The following is a 22026-nucleotide window of genomic DNA, read 5'->3' on the forward strand; positions in this document are numbered from 1 at the left end:
AGGCGGGTGTGATGTGGATAGGTATTCGTTTGGAGCCGCCGCTTCGAGCAGTAATGGGCTTCCCCTTACCCGGATATCCAGCTTAAGTTGGTGACCCGAGCACGGACGGCCAGCCGAAGTCAAGGCATCCCGGACTATGGACGCCTTCCACGGGGCGACGCGCACACATCAGCCTCTGCTGGAGAAATAAAAAAATTTTCCCTCCCCTTTCAGCTCTGCCTTGTACTATCGTTCGTTTCGCATGGCTTTGGCAGTTTCACACTCGGGTTTTTTTCCTCTCAATATCCTCGACCCCTACGACGACGGCCTTATCTCGCACGCGCAAGGCGCAGGCTTGTTAGGTTAGCTGGACGCCATGAAAAGGGGGGGGGGGGGCACAACATAGGCGTTGCTTTTTTTAACTTGGGATTTCAGCTAGAGGTTCGCAAATCATGCGAGAACGCGTTAAATATAGTAGTTTAAATAAGTTCCTAGCCCAGCTGTCGCGTGAGACGGTCTACTAGGCCGGAATTTTCCGCCACCAGGGTCGTACGACACCCCGATCGTCCGACGCTTTCTCGAGGTCTCTAGAAAGTCGTATTATCGGGGTTCCACTGTATATATTAATCGCACTCACCCTAAAGGGACCATGCAGAAAAAACACAAGTTTCGTTCATTCTAAAGATTGCCTCCTCAGAATGATACTGACACCACTGTTAACGTAAACTTCGCTTAGTAAGCTATGTAATTAGGAAGAAAGGGAATGGTCATGCGACCCGCTAGCTCATTTCCCGCAAGAGAACCTATGATTCCATATGCCCAGCTGTGCGAGTGACTGAGGCCGGCAAAAGCAAACGCCAACTAGGCACGGCTTATAAGCTTGCCGAGCGAGCTATTTGCGCTTAAATGTAATGCACATTCATTTTACAGCCGTAAGAATGGTGTGGTAAACAATGAAAGTAACGAAAATTCACGTAAGCATATAAGTACCGATGCGCACTGCTGTTGGTACTAGGCGCACTATGCTTGTTTTAGCTGCACAGCAATACACCGCTTTGGAGTTGTCTTACACGACACTGGCCGATTGGCGCAGGCGACGTTGTCTTAGGTGACCCTGTTTGTCGAGGATACCCCATGTTTCACGAAACGATTACTTTCTACTGTGGCAAGAACAACCCAGGTGCTAATACGGTCAAAAACAAAGCAACGGTGAACAACGGTTCATGGATGAGTATGGTAGCGCCACCTGGGAGGACTGACGGAAAGAAAGGCTGCATAGCCGAATGACGCAGTGGAAGTTCTTTTGAAAACGCACACTTGTGACTTTATGAGAGACTTTGCGAACACTCGATTTGGCGGGAGAATCAAAATTTTAAGCAAGATTTATTAATTTCCCAGTGAATGCTGCATCATTTGCTGCCGGACGAGCGCTAGGGGCACTATCAAACACGAAATCTTTCGAATAAAACAAACTTGTATTTTGTCCGCGTGGCCCCTTTAAGTGTGGCGCTCTACTTGCCCTAGAGCACTTCCCATCGGTGGAGAATAAAACCGGGGCTACGAATGAAAGCGACACGGCGCGCGAGAGGCCGACGCTGCAGTTGCCTACGAACCCCAATGTCGCCACAATTGCAGTTTAGTGCGTTGTTCAGTACAAAGACGAGGGAAAGGTCTTGAAGAAATGGAGATTTAGATACGATGGTAGCGTAGTAACTAGTGCATGCAAGGCGCCTCCCGAGCCGTGACAAGCTCGCACTGCCCAGCCGGCACAAGCGCTGGCGATTCGCAAACGATCTTTGAACAAATCTCTTTAGGTTAACTTCCGCGAAGCAAAATTTCCGGCAATGATATTTCGATTGTTATTTTGAACAAGTGACAGCCCTTGAGTGGCAATCGACTCTCACTCGCATACGCACGCGACCCGGTTCACCACGTGGCTGCCACGCAATAGCGAGCATACGTAGGCCCCGAAGTTTCAACAGCGAAGCTGTTGGACAAATTGTTTGTGTATGGTTGGTTGGTTGGTTGGATCCGGAACGAGAATGGCGCGTACCCACTCTGGGGGATTGGCCAAGTCTTATTGTGATTTCACTGCTGAAGAAGCTTAGTAATGAGTTTCAAACGAAGGGAAAATAGGGTACAGTGATGCTAACAATTTTGGAACCAAAAGAAGTTCAATACTACTGTACCAACAGGTATTTCAATAAACGATTAAAAATGGGTTGAAGCTATTGATTAACAAGGCAAGCGACCTGTTTCGGCCATAAATGGGTGAAGAGCGCGAAAAACATCCCCGTTGCACCGACCAAGCCCGACTGCCCCAAATGACAATAAATTAGGCACCGACAAGGCGAGACCCAGGCGCCGGAGGGGAGCCTCCAGGTAACGATTTCGGAGGGAAGAGAACCGCCGGCAAGACAACAGGAAGTGGTCAAGTGTTTCCTCCTCTTGACAGAAGCTGCAGATGGCCGATGGCGCTATGCGTGCACGATGCAGATAAAAATTCAAATTAGGTGTTCGACATCGAAAGCAAGTCAGTGTGACCTCGCACAGCCGAGACTGCGCCAAGTCACACTTCCAAGAGTACCGGAGATGCTCAATGTCTGGGCAGCCAGCGATGCTGTCTGGTGGGAAGCTGTCCAGTGAACTGTACCTTCGAAACCTGGTTCCAACAACATAGGCTATCGGGGGCACAGTATCAACGAGAGGACCATTCAGTGCTACTCCTGCCAGGTAATCAGCAGTTTCGTTAAGTTCAACTCCTCTGTGCCCTGGGACCCAGACCAGCCGGATTTCCCTGACATGTGCCGGTATAAGCATCGACAGCGATCGGCGAAGTGGAGAAACGGTTGGTGAAGATAAAGCGGAGCAAACCGAAAAAGAATCCGTCACAATGATCACCTGGGAATGCTCCTCGCTGAGCTTTCGAAGAGCGAGCGCGATTCCCAAAAATTCTGCCAAATATATTGACGTGAAATTTGGAAGACGAAGAGGAAATGCCCAGTCAAGTGCAGGTGAAAAGATACCTACACCAGCTTTTTTGTCTCGAACAGAAGCATCTGTGGCTATAACCACATTTGTCGGGAACTCTTCCAGGTAGTTTTCTAAAAGGCCAGATATCGTTCTCTCCGGCAAGCATTTGGCATTGGAGGGAAAAATGTTGACGAAGTCAATGTCCACCATCGCAGTGCGATAGTCAAACGTAGGTACAGATAATATGTTGATATTTAAAGGGGCGAGCAAGGACTGGACGAACACTACCTGTGGACGCTTGTACATGGGCCATGATTGGGCAAAAAAGGACGCTGGGGAGTGTACAAAAACCATTTGTGATGGTGATATCGTCAATTCCATTGCACGAAGGTGTGCTTCTACTGTCAACACCTTGAAACGAGATATCAGAGGAAGGATTCGAGCCTCCAAGTACAATACCCGAAGGGGGACGTACCTTGGCAATCCCAAACACAATCGCAAAGCTTGCCTTTCTAATGTAATCAATGGTCGGAGCTTGTAGAACGGATAACTAGAAAAAAGGATACAGCCGAATTCCAGAATAGGGCGCACGTACATGCGATAGAGCATAAGGAGGACGTCTCTGCGCATACCCGATTTCTTATTTCAATATCTCTTCAACACGGAAACCGCTCTCCCCCCTTTCACCGCAATGAAGTCAATGTGAGGACGCCAATTCAGAGTGCTCTCATAAAACACTCCTAGATATTTCAGAGAGGTAACCTGCGGTATTGATTTCTGTCTGTATGTCAGATCAACCGAAACTGGGTCTTTCACTGGGAATGCCAAGAGTGCACACTTGTCGACATTTAAGGATAGGTAGAAGCCATCCAGCCATGACTCTAAGGTCGACATATAAAGCTGGAGTGACTGAAACAAGACATGTACATTGCTTGAAGAGCTAAAAAACGCCAGATCGTCAGCATACAAGTACGACTGTACGCCCGCAATAACGGGAACCTCGCTGAGTAAGACATTAAATAAAACCGGAGAAAGAACGGATCCTTGAGGTAAGCCTCGCGTTTGATTGTAATGCGAGGAGGTAACGCCGCTCTGAGCAATAAAGAATTTGCGACCGGTTAAAAACATCCTAACCCACGAAGTAATATATTCGGGAAAACATAATCGATACATCTTTTCTAAAAGTATGCCATGTTCCACGCAATCATAAGCTTTGGCCACATCCAATGTCACAAGCGCTGCGGCCTCTTTGGAACGACGAGCCAGATGAAGGCGGCTCGCTAGGTCTATGTGCGCCGACCATATCGAGCAGCCTGGCCTGAAGCCCACCTGTCGAGGACTCAAAATGTTAGCACTATTTAAAACCTTTTCGATTCTGGCCAATAAAACCCTCTCAACAATTTTTACAAGATTAGACGTTAAGCTTATCGGCCTAATGTTATCCAATGAAAAACCTAACCCAGGTTTTTTAGGCAACGGAACAACTTTCGACAGACGCCAATCGAGAGGCACCCAGGAAGCGCGCAGAGAGTGGTTCACAATATGCAGGAGGTCTTCAGGCGACTCCGTAAACATCATCTTTATCATTGGGACAGTAATACCATGTGGGCCTGGTGCTGCATCGGGTACACGCTGTAACACATCGTATAACTCTCCCTTCGTAACCTCTTCAAAGTTAAGAGGAGCCGGGCACAGGACAGGGGAGCCATCGGCCGGTGGGGCCAGTACCGGGTAGCGGGAAGTGAAACGAGCCTCCAGTCCTACAGCCAACTGACCGCTGTTTTAAAAATATCAAGAATATGACGTGCGCTCGTGCACGCGTGCCTCCAGTGCACGTTCTTCAAGTTATGCATACCTACTTATGGAGATTTCCTAATGTCGGTTGTATCTTTGTACTTACCACTAACCTCTGTAGTAGTAGTAGTAGCATTAGTAGTAGTAGTAGTAGTTGTAATAGTAGTAGTTGTTTTAGTAGTAGTAGTAGTAGTATTTGTAGTTGTAGTAAGATTCATTTGATAAAACCGTAAGGGGGAACGGGGGGAGGTCAAAGGGGGAATCCAAACTTCAGGACCCCAAGATTTATTTGCCCATCCCTGGCCCTATAGTAGCGCTGGCTGCGTGCAGCGTCCCAGCTGGACAGGGCTTCCTCCTCAGACTCTAAGGAGGTTTTATAGCTATTTTCGTCCCAAGTAATTGGGTAATCGCAAACTGTATGGCATAAATCGGCTTTCTGGTAGCATTGTTTGCAGTCTTCATTATACCTTTCTTGAAACATAGGTTACATAGGTTACAGGTTACGACTGTTCCGGCTTTCCGCGGTGTATCTTTGTCCTCGAAACAGCCGTCCTTCTCGTTTATTCTAGCCCTTGATGCGCGGGAGCACAGACAAAAGTGTGTGTTTGTGTTTTGGAATGGATGGACTTAGTTTTTCCCCATCACTTGGGAAGATGCCGCAGATAAAGTTTTCTTATGGCACTAATCAAGTCAGTGATAAAGAATAAAGTTTTTCTTGAATTCAGGCCATCTTATTAAAAAGGTGGGTGCCATGAGCAAGTATTGCGCGTGCCCATGCTGGGTGATTGGTGAGGGCAGGAGGCTATATATAGCAGTGTATAGAGTGCCGTCCGACGATATTCAAATATTAAGACTAGGGTAGCACCGGCCAAAGCCTCTTTCGATGTAGTGTAGAGGATTCGTGTTAGCTTAATGATCCCAAGGACGGTGGTTTGAGACGGATTTTGGCTCGTTTTTATTTTTTTTTCATCTTTAAACTGGACTACAATTTTTATGGCTTAACTTATTTTTGGTGTTTTAAATTATTTCTTTGTGTGCGTTAGGTCATGTTATGCTATGTTTAGGTTAGGTTGCCTAGCTTTACGTTATCTAGAGCGATGTAGTGCCAGACGCGTCAATTTTGTTACAAAACGCCGGTGGACGTCGATATAGTGGAGTGCTTATAATACCGTCGGGCGGCACTCTAGACACGGCCTTTCTACATACCTAACGAAATTAAATACTAAAACCTTGCGTCCAGCAACTTTAGGAATGCTAAGTGAAGATGACGGCGAAACCATCCCCACCAAAGTGTATTTATATTCTACTGGGCGGCTTCAATGCAACCGCCGCACAATTGGCCGAGACCTAGAACACCTGCAGCAAAATACCTCCGGACAAGCTGATTGCTCCGCCGCAAGGACTTACACTACAGCGCGAACTATCGCGCAAATATAGAACAAAATCCACCCCGACCACATTCCGATCCCACCGGTGGCTCAGGCTGCCTAGAGAAGACATAAATCTCAAAATCCGCCCGCGGGTGTGGTGGGACGTTTCCCGAGACACTCCCAGCCATTCTGCGTGCTGCCCACGCCTTCCTCATCGTCGGTCGGATCTGAGACTGGCACTACCCGACACTGCGCTTATTTTTATCCTCGTGGCCTAGTTCTCCGGTTCAAAATGAGCGCAACAGTGTTAGGCCGCAACGGTGTTATCAGTAATGTTACGTGCAGTTATTAAGTTATTATTTTTTACTAATAACCTCTGATTTCTGTAAGTGTTTAGAAATATTCGGGACAGGCCTTTATGTTGAAGTGGGCGGGAGAGGCTGTTTGCAGGTCATTTGGTCGCATCACGTATGTAAAAAGGCTGTATCAACCTAATACATCGTAACCAGAGCAAACGTAAAGTTCACCTAACCTGACCGAAAAATAATCTGACGCTAATTTAAACTTAACCTGACATAATCTGACCGAAACTAACCAGAATTTTATTCAAATTTAATTTCATTCGAAGCAGCCTGGTTCCACGGAATGACAAAGAGGAACCGATCAGGCCGATGACGATGATAGTATTGCACGCGAATTTCAACGCACCCACTCGAGAGGAAGAAGAGAACTGAGCTCCCAGTCGGCTGAATACAGCAAGACCCCCGCTATGGCGTGCCCGGCGGCCTTCGTGGAGGAGACCATCAACAAGAACATGGTGACGATATTCTCCAAAAGCTACTGCCCCTTCTGCACGAAGGCAAAGAAGGTCTTCGACGACCTTCGCGTGCCCTACACGGCCGTGGAGCTGGACAGCCGGTCGGACGGCGACTCCATCCAGAAGGTGCTTGGGCAGATGACCGGCGCCAGCACGGTGCCCAGGGTGTTCGTCAACAAGAAGTGCCTCGGTGGCGCCGACGACCTGGTGGACATGATGAAATCTGGAAAGCTGACGCCCCTGCTCACTTCGCTGGGACTGCTCAAGAAGTGATACTGCCCTCTCCACACACCGTCATCTCGTCGGGACGAAAAATTGTCATTGCTCAAGAGAAGCCCGTTCCTGATGCCTACAATTGCAGAAAAAACTGATCCCGTAGTGCGAACAGCAAGGGGATCTTACCGATGGCCACACGCACTCTCCAGTGTCCAAATCAGAAGAGCGAAGAGTTAGTGCGTGGCGGACCTGATGCTCATCTTCTAAAAATTGCGGCCTCCATTTCTCCTTGACTAAATACTTTACTGCGTGGCACGTTCTTTCAAATGATGTAGTGGGGCTTCGTTGAATCCCTCGCAGAAAATGTTGGTGTGTTTTGAAGAAAAGACAAATGCCAGGTAGCTGCGATTAAAATGCGATCTGATGCGCAATCATATGCGTGATTATTGCTCATTCTGTGCTGTCTTGGTACACTTTGTGCCAGTGCGCTGTTTTCTTTTTTTAAGGCCACCTACTGGGCGAAGTAGCGCTAGCAATTGGACAAGCGATCACCAATGAAGCCAATTCCTGCCCAGCTAACATTGATTTCGCGAAAATTATGAATTGAATTTCAATGGGTTAGTTCAATAATTTTAGAGCACAAGAACCCAACACAGCCCCCTCCCCCCCCCCCCCCCCCCCTACTCCCGTCTCGTCTGAATGCACGGCACTGTCAATACTACGCTGTTGTCGTCAACGGGCTGCAGCGCGTTGGGAAAACGCAGCGGGAGTACGTTCCTTTGCGAAGGCAAACCGCCCCGCCAGCTTCCGAGGATTGTGTGTGCAGCGGACGAGGGAGGGTAATTATTAGGGAGCATATATCAGGTAGCGTACGCAACGCTATGGGCGACGGGTACCAGGACCAGACTGGGCAGGTGCGCGTTCGTTCCGCGGGGACAAGCGGCCCGCCTCGCAGAGCCCTCACATTCGTTCCTGTGAGGTGCCCGTGCGGGCATGCGCAGTCGGGTCCAGCTACTCGCCGACCCTAGCGTAGCGCACACTAGCTGCTGTTCTAAAACTCTCTATTCTTGACTGGCGCACCGGCTGCCGCGACTTTCACCGCGAGATTGCTCTGCAGCGAATTACCGTGGGAACTGTTGCGCTCCGCTTGCCGCCCCTTTCCCCCTGGCACTTATGAGTAGGACTGCGTTCTCGCCGCCGCGGGATTGCTCGCCTGCTCGAGTAATGCACAGGCTTTTCACCCGTAAGCGGTGGCACCTAACTCATTATTCGGCAGATGGCTGAGTGACAGCTGTCTACGTGAATTTGGAGCCTCTCCGCCGCATCTACGGAAGCTGGAGGGGAGTGCCACAGAGACAGTAAGAGCGAGGTGTTATAAGGCCGACCTTGGCCGAAAAAGAGCGTTGTTGTCTCAGCTCTCAGCTACGCTATTCCCGGCAACACGAGCTTTCAACTCTTGAAGCTATGTTGAGATTTGCCAGACCCCTAAGCAGAGATAGAGTCGAGGATCGCGTCGCACGTTAGCTAAGGGTGCAGCTGTGTACCCAGCAACGAGACTGGTCCTGCGGTGCGAACCTAGTCCCAGCCATTGTTTCTCAAGTGGTTTGCGTACACTTATAGCATAGTGGAGTTAAGCTTTTTGTACGCTTAAGTGATTTGTACGCACCTTGAGTTAGTGCCTAACTGCAGTTTGAAGTTTTATTTCCAATCCTCACGCCCGGTTACTCCCATGTAAACAGTTGAATATAAAGTTTTCGCTTCCCTTCATCATATATTAACAACCTCTCGAGTTCGACTATTCCGCCACGGTCTTCTAGAGTTACTGCACCTTTGCCCTGCAAAGCCTCCTGCCAAATCAACCGAAGCCCAGGTGATTGGGTTCCTGATCGACGCCGATCTTCCAGGAAACAAGCATATCATCGCTACCCCATGTATGCATTCCCCGCAACAGTTGCAAAGGGCGGACAGGGGGAGGGGGGAGCACTCGAGCCAGGAAACGCCCGTGTACAAAACACCGGGTTGGAGAGGGTGCGGTCAGGCGTCAGGCCCATGTGCGTCCCAGTGTGATGAAAGTGTGGCGTCGGTTTCTGGCTCTGCACGCCACAATAATGGTGCCCTGTTTTGTACACTGTTTTACGGTCTGGAATACGGGGTCAACGATTCAATCGCTAACGTGACAGTCGAAAATAGCAAAATAGCAGTAGGGCAGTCACACATGTTCCATTCGAGGATAACCATATTTTAAGAATGACATATCGCTACCTATACTGTTAATGGTTATTGTTGTCAATAATAAAAGTAGTAAACTGATAATCTGAATGCTCATAATATTTTAATTAATAATGTTAGTGTCAACATTCCATGCGGATGTGAGCCTGAACGGCTATAGAAAGAAAAGAAGAGCAAGATGTGCTTGTTATTATCATTTGAGCATCTATTCCTTTATTTCATATCTGCAATATCGTTTACAATCCTTCCCAACCACCTTTACTATCCCTCTAGGGGGCACCATAATGGATTAGACATTTTCCTACCTTCATTCCCTGTTTTTTGGCCGATCTCATGATTGGGCATGCGCCAGTCCTATTAAAAGAACAAACACAACAGTTTGACTGTACACGTGAAGTCTCCAGTTATGTCGCCCGCGGCTGCATTCATCGAGGAGACCATCAGCAACAACCTCGTGGTAACATTCTCCAAGAGCTATTGCCCCTTCTGCAAAAGAGCCAAGGCGCTCTTCGACGAGCTGGAAGTGCCCTACGTGGCAGTGGAGCTCAACACTCGAGTGGACGGCGACGAAATTCAGGATTTGCTGGAACAGATGACCGGTGCCAGCACGGTGCCCAGAGTGTTCGTCAACAAGAAGTGCCTGGGCGGCGCCAGCGACGTCGAAGACATGCATAGCGCGGGTAAGCTGGAGCCGCTTCTTCAGTCGCTGGGGATCCTACACTGACTTTGCGTAGACTAACTCCGGGAGAGGGCAGAAAAATGTCAGCAAACGGGAGGCACCCATTGCCGGAAAACTACGAAAGAAACTCGTTGCGTGCAATTAGGAAAATGGACATCATCAGGACGAGATCGACCGCCACAATTACAAGCCCGAAGAGAACTCTTCTGATGTTGATGACCGGGACGGAGAGAACAAATGTGGTGATACTTGCTGTAGCTGGCGCTCGACATCATGCCTAGTTTCTGAACGAAACCCTCTACACCCTACCAGGTTCCTCCTCGTGCGATGGCGCGGCTGTGCGGTGTACTGTGCACGAAATTTCCGGACGTTTTAGTGAGAGAGAAATCTATATTAAATGTGCTTTCCAACTGCTTGCAAAGTTGTGTCTTTGGAATTTTATACAAAATTATCGTATCGGCCTCTTGGTAAAAGAACTCATTGAAAAAATTTGATTAAATTCTGGTCGTGGTATTTTTACCCCACATTATTCAGTTGATTTCACCAGAAGGTATGCCGGGTCGGAGTAACCGACATACGATTACAACCGCTTTTGAGCGACGCCGAACACTACGGCATATGTCACTGTAGCATCGGTGTTTTTGGTTCTCGGTGCCTCGGTGGTTTACCAGCAGGGGGCTATGCCGAAGTTGTAAAAGGTGTCGCAAATTTTGAACAAACCCTTTCTTCGGATTTACCCCTTCAACGTAAGCGCACGTGTCTCTGTTGAGACCCTCGGGGCCGTCACCAACGCGACTCTACAATGGCGCAGCCGACGATAGAAGCCCCCAAAAAGCAAGCGCTCATCCTTTAAATAATGTGTAAACCGCCGAACAGGCGGCAAGCTTTTTTTTATAGTCTTTCTTGGGCTACTTAAACGCAGAAATTTTGGACTGTCTGTCTGTCTGGAACTCGATTCAGCCACCCGGCGAAAGTGAAACATAATTTGCGCAATAGTGTTATATACCGACTGCCAAATCTAAACGTCCAAGTCCCGTCTCAATGTTCATACTTGTTAATATTGTTGAAAAAGAGCAATACATTATGCAAATACAAGGTGGAAAATTCATAAATAAGTTACATTTACAGTGTTTCTTTACAAAAAATTGGATACGTGATTTTAGCGACATAAAATACTACATCCGCCACAGAAAAAGAAAATTCATTCCGTCGCCTGCTGTCGCCCGCGCCACTATAGCTTCTGACGGCATTTTAAGAAATCAAGCGGAAACAGTTCCGAAAGGTTCCACTAGATGTGCTGCACGTTCTTCTTCGAATGCACGTGGAGTAGGGCAACGTGGTCCTATAAACTTTGAAGTAGGGCGCCTCGATTCACGCGCGTCTCCGCTGTACGGCAGCGCTGGCATCGAGGCACCCGGCCTGTAACAGTGGAACGCGTAAAATTTAAATTGGCTTGAGCAAACCTTTTCCGTGTATACTTTGGGAGGAGTGGGAAGGACGAGGAACAGCATGAGAGGTGAGCGGGGAGGCAAAGGGAGGCATTTACTTCCCAAATGTCGACAAAATCGTCTTGTGTCGACATTTGCAATGAAAGGAGCAGATAAGCGACCTCTTTTGTAGCTCTTTGCTAAAGCCACTGATCGAGCTGGGGAGTCGGCAGCCTCCGCGAAGTACGCGCTCACGAGGACCCGCATTTATTGGTATTTTTTCCTGCAACGGCGACCTTACGGCGTGTACAGTAGCTCCGATGTTCCCAGCCTTATCCCAGCAGACTAATACTGTGTTGTCCGCTCCCCGGGGCTTTACGACGCGGTTGAAATGAGTTGGGAGCGGTTATTTTATGTGATTTGTAGAAAACGGCGACTGATAGCTGTCCATCACACCTGCTTGAATAGAAGTTACGACAGTTGTTAGGTTAAGCTTCGATAACTTAAGCTTCGCATAATTTGTTTCAAGGTGAGCCACTGCTGTTTACTGCGACCATGCTTCTCCCGTACACAACAGACAGATATAGGAATTCTTCACAGCTCTACGGGGAATCGAGATAAGTGAGCGGGACTCTGCCTGGTGATGCAGTAGTCACAGAAAGCAACGGCACTGACTTTTAGCACGATACTTGCGATAGAATGGGAGATACGGATCCCTTGCGCAATAGTTCGCTTTGCCACCGAGCATATTTTGCTGACGGAGCATGACACAGAATAACCCCTAGACATAAGCCATGTACAGCCACGTACAACATTGTCCACGGATACAGTTAATGACAACGCATTGCTGAGTCGGTAGGCAAAATGCCAAAATAGTGGTTCGCAATAGACACAAAAGGAAAGCCCCAACCTGAAAGCACGGGTGGATTGCCGGTCTCGTTTAATTGTTATAATTGCAAAAACATCGTTCAATGTATATAAATTCATCATAAATCCAACCTTCTTTCAGGTAACAACCTCATTTTCAGCTATCCTGTTTAAACATGCATTCAGTTGAAGAATTATCGCTGGCAATTTAAAGCCGACCAATTAGGGTATCCCCTTTGCATAGCGTTGTTGTATAAAGGGCCATTTTACTGCCATTCTTTCTTGGCATTTCATTACTGTTCGTTTTTTGCGGACTCAATCCTCAAATTCAGTACACAAAAGGGTATATTTCAAAATTTATAAGGGCAATTCATATCGTTTCATATTTCTCTCATTGAAACTTGATATTTTGTCACAGGGTTCATCTAGTCTCATTGCACTTTGCCATGGAGAGACTGGGCTTCCTTATACTGTGTGCCTTGCTATAGGCCATAGTCGTGAGGTGCAGACATTAAGGCAAATGATAGCGTGAGGGGGCTAGTCAGAAGACTGAGGCTGTTTTTTTTTCCTCGGCACAATGATACCTCACCAATGCAGAACCAGAAATAAAACATACTACCAGCCCTACTTGTTTCATACTACAAGTGGCGATTTACTATTATAAGTTCCTCTTTCTTGACTTAAATTTTCTCATATAGATTTTTCCTATTTTAAGGTCCTCTTTGTTGGCTTAAATTTCCTGATCCAGATTTTTCCTGTTTTAAGGTCCTATTTGTTGACTTAAATTTTCTGATACAGATTTCTCCTATTTTAAAGGAGTACTGACCTGAAAATTGTATGTTCCACGTTTATTGCTTTTATCGATGCTTAAGGGGAAGGTGAAGCGGTTTTAGAATTAAAAGAAAAATTGACTAGCAGCAAGTACACATTGAATAGTTCCCGTGTACGAAATATTTTCGCAATACATGCAATAGAAGCGGCGCAATGCGCAAACAAAAGTGGCCCGATGCCCCGCCCCCATCTCGCCGCGCGATGCCGGAAGACCGAAAAGCGCGGGCAAAAACCGGCTGAAAACCGTCATACTTGGACTTCCGACCTGATCAGCCGCCTCTGCCATGCTCTTTTCGCCGTGTTTCCTTGTGAATGATACTTCTTGTTGTTGTGATTGATAGCACCTATTTGTACAACTTTCGTGTTCAAAAAGTATGCACGAACGCCAAACGAGGCATACGTTATCATGCCGTATTCCTAAGCAGGATAATGCCACGCCGGGATGTTTGATAACATACGGAAGCGACAACCGAGATGGCTGTGCTTGATGACAGAGAATATACTACACTACGTTAGATACTTTTTAAAACGCTCCAGTGCGTTTTTCTTACTTCTTCTTTTCTTTTTTTATGCGACGGACGTGAATGTTCAAATTAGATGCTAGATTTAGGAAGGATGGTGAATACTCTGTACTTTGGCCCGGGATGTTTCTGTTTCGTTCAATTCGAGAACCAAAGTCACATTTGTTCAGGAAATACCTGTTTCGTCAAACGCGTTGGTTTTCTTTCCCTATGGGCTTAGAACAGTGTTCAAAAATTACGCCCACCTCCCCTCGCGGGAACCCTGATGTGATGCGACGCTAAGGGGGTTCAAGCGCAAGCGGAGAGCAACCGTCGACCGAAAGGCCGCCGGAGAGCGGCACACCGGTTATATTGTCACGAATGACACTCGGTACTTCTAGCGATCAAGGCTATAAAGAAGATTTAATGTGTCTAAACTCAAAGCTGCAGCCCAGAGCCCGTGAGGACAAGCGCTTGCCCGAGCGTTCTCGTCTTCTTTTCCGCTTCGCTGATGGTGATAGTCGCGGCATTTCTTCCCTGACTTGCTGTTGATGATAGTGGCGGCATTACTCCCCCCCTTCTGAGAGGGCATCGACTCGATGCTACGGAAAGCGAAATGACATTGTCCAACGCGGATCAACATCTGCAAGACGGAACACTTCCAGTTCTATACGTGGGTGCGTAGTCCGCGCCTCAACGTTCGTAGTAAGGCTTGAGCCGCACGACGTGTACCACTTCGGATCTTGGCCTTCGACAGGAGGCTGTTCGCGCTGTGTCAGGTTTCACTTCATAATTGAGGTCACCAATGCGGCGGAGTATTGTATAGGGGCCGAAGTACCGCTTCATAAGCTTCTCGCTCAGACCACGGCGCCGTACCGGTGTCCAAACCCAAACTCGATCACCACGGGTGAAATGTATTTCTCGTCGACGGAGGTTGTAGCGGTTAGCGTCAACGGATTGTTGATTTTGAATCCTGATCCTTGCGAGTTGTCGTGCTTCCTCAGCGCGCTGTGAGACAACTTCCGCATCTTCGTGGGTATGGTCGCTGGGCAAGTGGGGCAGCATTGCGTCGAGCATGGTGTTTACGTGCCGGCCGTGCGCCAAATAGAATGGAGAAAATCCCGTCGTTTCTTGGATCGCGGTGTTGTACGCAAAGGTCACGAATGGGAGCACTTCGTCCCAAGTTCGGTGCTCGACGTCTGCGTACATGGCTATCATATCTGTCATTGTCTTATTGGGGCGCTCTGTAAGTCCATTTGTTTGGGGATGGTACGGCGTTGTTCGACGGTGGCTGGGGTTACTCAAGCGGAGTATGTCCTGCGTCAGTTTCGACGTGGACGCCGAGCCGCGGTCAGTTATTAACACTTTGGGAGCCCCATGCCGCAAAACAATTGACTCAATGAAAAATTTCGCTATTTCAGCGCTTGTTCCGAGTGGCAGCGCCTTAGACTCTGCGAAGCGGGTTAAGTAATCCGTCGCTACCACAATCCACCGATTGCCTGAGTTGGACATGGGGAATGGGCCCAGAAGATCCATGCCAATTTGTTCGAAAGCTGTTAGTGGGGGCTGGATAGGATGTAGAAATCCGGCCGGCTTTGTTGGCGGCTTCTTCCGCCTCTGGCATTCTCGGCATGTTTGCGTGTAGTGACGGACTGATTTCGGAAGACGAGGCCAGTAGTACTTTTCTCGTATCCGGGCTAGTGTGCGGCTATATCCGAGATGTCCGGCGGTAGGGTGGTCATGAGAAGCTTCGATGATTTCGTCGCGAAGGCTGTCTGGCACAACGAGAAGCCACGACCTGCCGTTTGAGTCAAAGCTCTTTTTGTAGAGGACGCCCTGTCGAAGACTGAACGAGGACACGTTGCGGGAGAAAACTTTGGGAAGGTCACCTTGTTGGCCTTGAAGGTATGCCGTAAGTTTTTGAAGCTCAGGGTCCTGTTGTTGCAGTGCGGCCATATCAGAGCCATGTAGTACTCCCAGGAAGGCGTCATCATCATCGACTTCAGGCTGAGCGCTTTCCACGGGGGCCCGAGACAGGCAGTCCGCATCACTGTGTTTGCGGCCCGACTTGTAAATGATGAAAAAATCAAATTCTTGAAGGCGTAGTCCCCAACGAGCGAGTCGTCCGGATGGGTTCCTCAGGTTGGCAAGCCAGCACAGTGAATGATGGTCTGTGACTACACGGAATGGACGACCATACAGGTAGGGACGAAACTTTGTAACTGCCCAAATGACTGCAAGGCACTCCTTTTCGGTGGTTGAATAGTTTTGCTCCGCTTTGGTTAGCGTACGGCTCGCGTAAGCGATGACTCGCTCAGCTCCATCCTGCATTTGGATGAGCACAGCACCAAGTCCCGCGCTACTTGCATCGGTATGGACTTCCTCTACGAGTATGGTGCCGTCATTGACCTGGGCTCGAACAGCCTCACGCTGCGGATGCCGGATGCACCACGGAGTCAATCCTCGCCAAGTTTCGCCTCGGCCAGGGTGTTAGAGGAGCACGTGAAGCTGCCTCCGCTGGCCAGTGTTTTCTTGCCGGTGCAAGTTGACACGTTCCCAGACGGGGAAGCACTCTTAGAAGGAAGTATCCATCTTCTTCTGGAGAAGGGAATCGGGGTCGCCAGAGGCCTACTGCGGCTTCAAAATCGATGCGCAGAAGGTCTGGTGACAAATTTTCGAAACGATTCGCAGCACCTGACCAAGGGCATGGCCGTAGCCCACGTGAAAGGCATCGCGGAAATCTCAGCTGTTGACGTGGTGTCCGACGCCGATACATCGTCTCTGCCGGAAACGACAGCAAGTCTGGAACTCGACGTGAACTCAAAACTTTCGGGTCAACAAAGGAGTGAGATGCTTTCACTGCTCGACGAATTTCGTCACTGCTTTGCTACGCCGTTCGGAGTTGGCCGAACAACCGTTGCTAAGCACCGGATTTTGACTGATGACGCCGCGCATCCAACTCGCCAACCGCCGTATCGAGTTTCGCCCGAAGAACGAGAGGCAATACAAACCCAGGTGAAAGACATGCTGAAGGACGATGTCATCCAACCGTCTAACAGTCCCTGGGCTGCACCAGTGGTGCTTGTAAAGAAGAAGGATGGGACACTGCGGTTTTGCGTAGATTATCGCCGGTTAAACAAAATAACAAAGAAGGACCAGTACTTAGCACCTCCACCACAAATGTAACGAATGACACTCGGTACTTCTAGCGATCAAGGCTATAAAGAAGATTTAATGTGTCTAAACTCAAAGCTGCAGCCCAGAGCCAGTGAGGACAAGCGCTTGCCCGAGCGTTCTCGTCTTCTTTTCCGCTTCGCTGATTGTGATAGTCGCGGCATTTCTTCCCTGACTTGCTGTTGATGATAGTGGCGGCAATATGAGCAGCGCGCCCTAAGGAGAGGAGACCGCGGAGAGAGAGAGTACTGCACATGCGCAGCACCGCGCGCAGCGCCGCCCACCGGCGGAGTGAGAGCGCGCTGGGCCGCACACGCTCTCACCTGGGCACGCGCCGGCGCCAGTGCGTCTGCCACGGCTATGACGCAACGCAATCCAACACAATCCACTTTAATCCAATCCAAATCCAATCCAATCCAAGCCAATCCCATCCAATCCAATCCAATCCAAGCCAAGCCAAGCCAATCCAATCCAATCCAATCCAATCCAATCCAATGCCCCTCGCGAGAGTGTGTTCGCTATCGGAGAGGAGAGCGGGAGAGTGGCAGCGGACAACAACGGATGCACGCGGACAACAACGGACGCACGCGGACAACAACGGACGCACGCAGGAAGGACAGGGCCGCCGACAAGAATGCTCTGAGCGTCGCATCTAAAACCCAAGCCGATAATGCTGCGGAGGCACCAGTATGCTACAATGTTTTCAGAATAAATGCAACTGAAGCAGTAAGACGCCACTCATCGAAGTGCAGCTAGCGATCGCGGAGGCGCTGTAGCGCCGCTGCCCAAATGGCGCGCGCGCGCGCATGTGGGTTTGTGTATGGGAATGAGTAACGGGGCTGTGTATCGCGATGAGTAACCGGATGAGTAAAGAAAAAAGGAAATTCGGAAGCAGGGTCCGCCTGTTGGTTTATGCGTGTAGCGGCAACATACGTCTCGCATATACGTTTACAGCGCATGAACGGTATTTTTTTCGCGCAGTGCACGTACGTGCTTTTTGCTGGTAGATTGTTTATAAAACGCCGCTAATTCTTCGGCATAAATGGTTTCGTATATAGTAACAAACAGTTCAGACAGTACCTAATATTAACATAAGGAATAGAAACCCCATATGCTGGTTGCCTAGTTCATAAATAATTTTGCAGAACCCTCTAGCCGACGCCACAGTCACTGCTTCGGGGTCCTCGGTCGTGCAAAGCAAATTTTAGCTCCAAGATAACTGAACCAACAGCACGGGAAGTTATAAAATAAACTTGCAGTCATGTGCGAACAATAATCTGCAAGCTAAATTGCCGAAAAGGCAAGCACCGCTGCCGCGCAATCGTTCCCAATGCTTCCGACAACCCGCGCGGCCGAAGGGTGTCCTCCTTTGACGTCATGACAGGCGCAACCAATCAGGGGCGTCAAAAGACGAAAAGCGCGCGTCTTTCAAACGGGACCGCGCGTTTCGCAAAATAAATGCTGGTTGGACTCATGTGCGATAAACTTCAATGTGATATTCGTATTCAGCGCGCAAGAAACTATATAAACGTGCCTCTAACTCAATTTTTTTGCAAAGCACTTCAGCTTCCCTTTAATGGTCTGGCGAACCCGAAACCGCACATTAAATACTTCAGCGCGAAATTATTTACACTGAACGGCCTGAAAATCGTCTTCAAATTACCGCGCTTTCATACAGAAAGGCGCATATGACAGAATCCCGGCATGACCTCACCGCTTTGTACGGACGTCACGGACTCACTACGAACCTCCGCAACGATGCTGCGCCCGAAACCGCGCTCGACAATTCCACATCAAGGACGTCAGCCTCGTCGAACCGGCTGCCGAACGACGATGTGCACGCATCGCCAGAGCCTGCTTGTGCAGCGCCAACTCTCAGAGCATTGCCATTTCGTCTACACCATGGCCGCGGCTCACGCCACTTTTTCTCCGGGGCTGCTACACCCTACACCAACTCGTCCCATCCTCCACTCCCAGCCTCGTCCACCACAGGTTTCCCCACATCCCGGACGCTACCTCGCCGACGACCAGAACCGTGCCGTTATTCAACCCCTACCCCTTGACCACTGACTGCCCACGGACTCTTCCTGACAACGGACAAATTGTACATACCTGTACATAGTGCGCAGTGCATTTTCGTGCATTGTCATTTACATTCGTCACTTTACCGCGCTTCACGCTAGGGGGGGAGCCCTGTAGCGTCACCATCATCATCTTCTTAAGCGCCACCATCATCATCAGCAGATTGGCCAGCTGGCACGGAACACACTCGGCACCCGGCCCCCGGCACACCTCTGGAACGGCACCCTTGTTCTACGCGCCTCGTCCTGTCCATGGCACAGCCAACGCAACCGAAATAAACGTGGGCTCGGCCGCACCGCCTCATCGGCCGCCTACACTGGTATTAAACCAAGAGTATAAAGCATCGGTATATTAGTCCTTTTTGGTAAGATGACACGTCATCACCCCGCTAGAAAGGGGAAACCAATAGCAGTCATCATCGATCATCATCATCATCGGCACGATCCTCTCCCTCTGGCTGCAGGAGGGAAATGAGAAGGAACCTGCGGCCGCTAACTTTTACCTGCTGATTTCTTTGCTTTAACTGTAGAATTTAAACAGCGACGGCACTGCCGTCTCTCGGCCGAGCACCTGTTGACACTTCAGCCAACACGAGACAGCTCCGCTGTTCTATCAAATTTCACACTGAGTGGAATTCGATTTTTTTATGCGGTGATACCTAGCTACAGGCGCTATTTTATATTCGTGTTTTGGGGCATCTGCCATCGTTTGCCAGGTTGAAGAAAAATCATTGTGGCCTATAAATTTAGCTGCAAACAGAAATAAGAACACATGTCCGTTCCATTTCTGATTTGTGCTTACTTCCTGGAACATGACACCTGCCGATATGGGGGATAGACACCAAATGGCAGCGCCATTTGGGGTTAATTCCCCAATACATTATCTGAAGGGTCGTCTGCACTGGCCCAGTATCCACACGTTCGCGCATGCGGCACACATCAGCACTTTTGTTTTGTTTTTTTTTTGTAAATTTTAAACGGCACCCTTAGCTGGGCACGTAGTGCCATTCTTGAGTCATCATAACAGCAAAGCAGTACGTTCTCAGTTCTCTCGGTAGGCAATAACCGCTTGGGGTGAGTTCATGGGAATTCGTTCTTCAGATACAGGTCTTTCTTGCGATCGATACCTCCGCCGGTGTGCTTCGTAGCGTGGGCTCGCACTACATCCAGCAGTACGAATAAATCGAACAACTTATACAATGTCGTTTAAAGGCTCCAATAATAGCGAACGGCTCACTTGGGCCAGGCCAATCCCACAGCGCTGGGAATACGTGCTCGCGAGCGAAGACCATGAGCAACAGCCCCTTCACGCGGAGCCAGCACGAGCGCCAGAGAAGACGAAGCAGAGAAAAGAGGTGCTTCGTGCCTGCGTTGCCCTCGCAAATTTAGTCAGCCCGGAAGCTACCCTGACACCATACGCGATGAGGTAAGGTCTCAAACCAATTGCCCGCTATGCCATACTGCTTTGAGTTACTACTATAGTCTTCTGCGACAACACGGCGGCATCTCCCCTCCGATCGAGGGTAGGACTCCCTGTGTTCGACTATCTTGACACGTAGGCTGTCGAGATGTGCTATTTACAAAGCTCTTCCACCTTCCGTGCATTGTCACTGGTAACCCACTGGTAACCCAGCCTCTATCCCTATCATGGAGCGTGATCCGTGCGGGATCACCTGGTTTCTTTTCACGACATAACTATGCACTACCGCCTCTCCCGCTTGATCTATTCTCCGGCGGCCACAACTATCGACAAGGCAATTCTAGGGCCCACACGTGGCGCCTTCTTCATAGAGGCACATTTCCAAATAAAGAAAGAGAGATAGAGCCGCCAACAGGATGTAGCAGAAAAGAAGCCTTTGATCATTTTTGTGGCTTCAGCCTTCAAACCAAGAAAGCACACTTAAGTGTCCGAGTAATTAGCAGTAATTAAACGAACTAAGGGGATTTGTTTAAAGCGCATGCGTTTACTTTTAATTATTTTGCCAAGCTTCCAATATTTTGGCCGACTGCTGGAGCTTACAAGCAACATCGTTATCGAGTTTATTTCTGTGTAACATCTGGTAGTAAATCACCTCCGGTGGGGTTGCTTGGTTGGTGAAAACTTTATTGAATGCATGCAGAACACCTCAGTGGTCATAGCAATCCTTTGTTTTCTTTCTAAAACATTTCGCTTTTTTATACTTAAGCTGCATAGGAAATTAGTTGCTTCATTTCTTTACCTTTATCCGCGTGTCATTAGTGTTCTCTTCATAAAATCTGTACCGCATTTTCCCATACATAGGGGCCGTGTATCGTGCGGGACCCAGTTTGACCCTCCCGCATGCGGTAGCGCCTAGGTCGTACACAGATTCAAGTGCATTCACCCTTAGGTGTTCCACGTGATAGCATAAAGCCTGATCGTGGATCAAAATTTTCATCGATATTTTGGCCTCCAAGGTAACTGAGCCACTATGACATGCTTGCTCCGCAGGGACGGTGTAAAGGACAGGCAAGGACGAGCGGTTTTGAATCACCCTCATCGGCTTTCCTGGCTTATTGTTAAGCTCGCCATAGTGTTGAGCTAAGAACTAGCTTGACCCGCCAGAGACCTTTACCTAAATATGTGTCACAAACTTCGGTCTGCATTTATCAGAAAATCAGCTGCCACAAACGGACATCCAATCTGTGAGTTCACGGTCAGGGGAACAGCCACTGAGCAGGCGTTGTGAGTACCATGGTAAAAGGCCCAGCGCTGTTGAGAGGACTTCGAGAGACGAAATCGTAAGTAAATTGATTGGACGCTACGGCCAAACGTCAGATGACATTGCGCCGCAATCACCATGCCACGCAAGGGCTCTTCAACGCTTCGAATAATAACAGTGGTCTACAGCACGTATATGCACCACTGCCCATGGAATTCTTTGCCACGGGCGCTATCTGACTGAATGAAATGATTTTAACAGCTGTGCTCAGAAATCGCATTATAGAGAAGCGTTATCGCCCTCTATTTGTCTTCGGATAAATCATTTCTCATCATAAAAAATTACTACAATTATCTGCGCAGAAGTTGGTGTGTTAAGTGGGGTTTGGTACCTCGGGGTTCCTTTTAG

At 48.9% G+C, this 22026-nt stretch overlaps 2 pseudogenes; both read left to right on the forward strand.

Moving 5' to 3' along the window:
- The first annotated feature begins 6882 nt into the window (after nt 1-6882).
- Nucleotides 6883-7206, forward strand: LOC144180032 (uncharacterized; annotated as a pseudogene).
- Nucleotides 7207-9784: 2578 nt separating this feature from the next.
- Nucleotides 9785-10102, forward strand: LOC144180033 (uncharacterized; annotated as a pseudogene).
- The last annotated feature ends 11924 nt before the right edge of the window (nt 10103-22026 follow it).

Source organism: Haemaphysalis longicornis, unplaced genomic scaffold, assembly GCF_048455015.1.
Source record: "Haemaphysalis longicornis isolate Haplotype H1 unplaced genomic scaffold, Haemaphysalis longicornis Haplotype H1 scaffold_4, whole genome shotgun sequence".
In the NCBI taxonomy this organism is placed as follows: Eukaryota; Metazoa; Arthropoda; class Arachnida; order Ixodida; family Ixodidae; genus Haemaphysalis; species Haemaphysalis longicornis.